The sequence below is a fragment of the Capricornis sumatraensis genome, chromosome 5, assembly GCF_032405125.1.
Source record: "Capricornis sumatraensis isolate serow.1 chromosome 5, serow.2, whole genome shotgun sequence".
NCBI classification, from domain to species: Eukaryota; Metazoa; Chordata; class Mammalia; order Artiodactyla; family Bovidae; genus Capricornis; species Capricornis sumatraensis.
Window position 1 is genome coordinate 24,764,899 of NC_091073.1, and position 4,117 is coordinate 24,769,015.

A 4,117-nucleotide genomic window follows, 5' to 3' on the forward strand; every position below is an offset into this window, starting at 1 on the left:
AACTACTGCACAATTGCACTCATCTCACAGGCTAGTAAAGGAATGCCCAAAATTCTCCAAGCCAGGCATCAGCAATATGTGAACCGTGAACTTCCTGATGTTCAAGCTGGTTTTAGAAAAGGCAGAGGAACCAGAGATCAAATTGCCAACATCCGCTGGATCATGGAAAAAGCAAGAGAGTTCCAGAAAAACATCTCTTTCTGCTTTATTGACTATGCCAAAGCCTTTGACTGTGTGGATCACAATCAACTGTGGAAAATTCTAAAAGAGATGGGAATACCAGACCACCTGGCCTGCCTCTTGAGAAAACTATATGCAGGTCAGGAAGCAGCAGTTAGAACTGGACATGGAACAAGAGACTGGTTCCAAATAGGAAAAGGAGTACATCAAGGCTGTATATTGTCACCCTGCTTATTTAACTTACATGCAGAGTACATCATGAGAAATGCTGGACTGGAGCTCTGTGGCAAGCTGCGGAGTCGGAGTTCTGTTCCGCAGGATGGGGTTTGTTAAAGTTGTCAAGAACAAGGCCTACTACAAGAGATACCAAGTGAAATTCAGAAGAAGGCGAGAGGGCAAAACTGACTACTATGCTTGGAAACGATTGGTAATCCAAGATAAAAATAAGTACAACACACCTAAATACAGAATGATTGTTCATGTAACGAACAGAGATATCATTTGTCAGATTGCTTATGCCCATATAGAAGGAGATACGATAGTTTGTGCAGCTTATGCTCATGAACTCCCAAAATATGGTGTGAAGGTTCGCCTGACAAATTATGCTGCTGCATATTGTACAGGCCTGCTGCTGGCCCACAGGCTTCTTAATAGGTTTGGTATGGACAAAATTTATGAAGGCCAAGTCGAGGTGACTGGCGATGAATACAATGTGGAAAGCATTGATGGTCAACCTGGTGCCTTCACCTGTTACTTGGATGCAGGACTTGCCAGAACTACCACCGGGAATAAAATTTTGGGGCCCTGAAGGGAGCTGTCGATGGAGGCTTGTCTATCCCTCACAGTACCAAACGGTTCCCTGGTTATGATTCAGAAAGCAAAGAATTCAGTGCTGAGGTACACTGAAAGCACATCATGGGGCAAAACGTTGCAGATTACATGGGTTACCTGATTGAAGAAGATGAAGATGCTTACAAGAAACAATTCTCTCAGTACATAAAGAACAACGTAACTCCAGACATGATGGAGGAGATGTATAAGACAGCTCATGCTGCAATATGAGAGAATCCAGTGTATGAGAAGAAGCCTAAGAAAGAAGTTAAAAAGAAGAGGTGGAACTGTCCCAAAATGTCACTTGGCCAGAAAAAAGATCGTGTAGCTCAGAAGAAGGCAAGCTTCCTTAGAGCTCAGAAACGAGCTGCTGAGAGTTAAACCAAACCACAATTTTCTACCAAGATTTTTCAGATAAGACAATAATAAACTTATTGAACAAGCAAAAAAAAAAGAAAGAAAGAAAGAAATGCTGGACTGGAAGAAACACAAGCTGGAATCAAAACTGCCGGGAGAAATATCAATAACCTCAGATATGCAGATGATACCACCCTTATGGCAGAAAGTGAAGAGGAACGAAAAAGCCTCTTGATGAAAGTGACAGAGGAGAGTGAAAAAGTTGGCTTAAAGCTCAACGTTCAGAAAATGAAGATCATGGCATCCAGTCCCATCACTTCATGGGAAATAGATGGGGAAACTGTGGAAACAGTGGCAGACTTTATTTTTTTGGGCTCCAAAATCACTGCAGATGGTGACTGCAGCCATGAAATTAAAAGATGCTTACTCCTTGGAAGAGAAGTTATGACCAACCTAGATAGCATATTCAAAAGCAGAGACATTACTTTGCCAACTAAGGTCCGTCTAGTCAAGGCTATGGTTTTTCCTGTGGTCATGTATGGATGTGAGAGTTGGACTGTGAAGAAGGCTGAGCGCCAAAGAATTGATGCTTTTGAACTGTGGTGTTGGAGAAGACTCTTGAGAGTCCCTTGGACTGCAAGGAGATCCAACCAGTCCATTCTGAAGGAGATCAGCCCTGGGATTTCTTTGGAGGGAATGATGCTAAAGCTGAAACTCCAGTACTTTGGCCACCTCATGCGGAGAGTTGACTCCTTGGAAAAGACTCTGATGCTGGGAGGGATTGGGGGCAGGAGGAGAAGGGGTTGACCGAGGATGAGATGGCTGGATGGCATCACTGACTTGATGGACGTGAGTCTGAGTGAACTCCGGGAGTTGGTGATGGACAGGGAGGCCTGGAGTGCTGCGATTCATGGGGTCGCAAAGAGTCGGACACGACTGAGTGACTGAATTGACTGAACTGATACTAATGATTTATATATTCTTAGAAAAAAGGTAAGTTTCACAGGAAAAAGAGAGGAAATATAGATTTTTAAATAGGTAATATGTTGCTGATATTAACATAGATGTTATTATATTTTTTTAATGAATAGGAGCACTAATATATTTCATTCTTTCAGATCAAACAGGTACAAAGGAATACCAATATTGGCCCATTACTATCTACTATAACCACTTTCTTAGTATTTTATCATGAAATTCCTACAAGTATATAGCTTTATCCCTTAATACTATGCACTATATCCTTTTAGTTTTCCATGAAATTTAAAAAGCTCCTGCATTATGCTGCTTCATATTGGACTGTTAGCCACCATATTCCTAAGTCATTGAAAAGAAGAGTCTTAACCACACCATAAATAAACCTAATGCTTACCTCTAAGCAATAGGTAATTAAAATAAACAGTAAACATTTGCTCTATAGCATGTTTTTCCTCTCTAAATTATGATTTTTGCAAGATTTTTAATGGCTTTCATTTTTATTGCATTGCAAAAGTGAGATCATATTCTTTGTATGCACTTCATTATCTCATTTGATTGCGTTTTAATTCCTGCAACATACAGCAAAGGCTGATGTGCCTTTTTGAAACAGTGGTTGCATGCTGAGAATAATTAGCTTCACTAAGGCAGAACAAATGATTTCTTTGCAAAACACCAAGTCTGTGTTTCAACAAAGATAACTTCAGAGCGCCAAGCTATCTTGGCATTTCCAGGATACTGGTTACTTTGAGTTTAATTAATATTTTTTATAATCTTAATTCCCTAATAACTATGTGACCCAGAGATTATCATAAAGTGTTGCTTTTGAAATCTGGAGGTGAGGAGACACTGATATGGTTCATTTGATTTGTCAGTTTTCATTAAAATATTTATATAAAATATCATTTATTAATATTATTCAGATCTAGTCATAATTCATGCAAAAGTTCATTATTGGCTGTGGCTATTGGAATGGTAATAGGCTATCTCTCCTGCCCAATTCACCCTGATATTCTAAAAATCTTTTATTAATCTAATAGCAAAGCACTTAAAAACAGCCAGATTCATCGAATTTTCTACTTAATTTTGGTGAGAAAATATAAATGTGGTAATTAAATCCCACAAGTCAATTAATATGAAAGAGAAGTCATTGAGTAATAGCAACAGAAAAATCATTATAATTTCTTACAATTAAGAGGCTAATCTTAAACCAGTAAAATCTGCACTGAAGGCTTCATTCAACTGTTTATATTTTAGTTAAGATTCTTGTTGAGTTAACAATTACTGCAGCACCTTGAGTGGAAACATTAAACAGAGTTCACTGCACAGCATAAAGGTCATGAATACATACTGCTCTGAAATTAAACTTGACTTTAATTTCCCTACACAATTGCAGGAAACTTAAGTTGCCATTGAATTACACAGAGACACTGAACATCTTATAGTTCCATATATCACTGGCTTGACACATCTAATTGCATGCAAGTCTCCTTCAACCACTCCAAACTCACTACAAACAGATCCATCCTCTTAAACGTTTTAAACTTGATAGTCTATATTTACAAAGAAATGCAATCGATTTCTGTATGTTAATCTTGTATCCTGCTACCTTGATGAATTAGTTTATTAGAGCTGATAGTTTTTGTGTGGAGTCTTTAGCGTTTTCCATACAGAGTATCATGTCATCAATTTTACCACATCTCTTCTAATTTGGATACCTTTTAATTTCCTTTTTCTGTCTGATTGCAGTGGCTAGGATTTATACCACAACATT

General features: G+C 38.4%; 1 pseudogene; it reads left to right on the forward strand.

Annotated features, from left to right (window-relative positions):
- Nucleotides 1–499: 499 nt before the first annotated feature.
- On the forward strand, nt 500–1,392 carry LOC138079631 (large ribosomal subunit protein uL18 pseudogene; annotated as a pseudogene).
- Nucleotides 1,393–4,117: the final 2,725 nt, after the last annotated feature.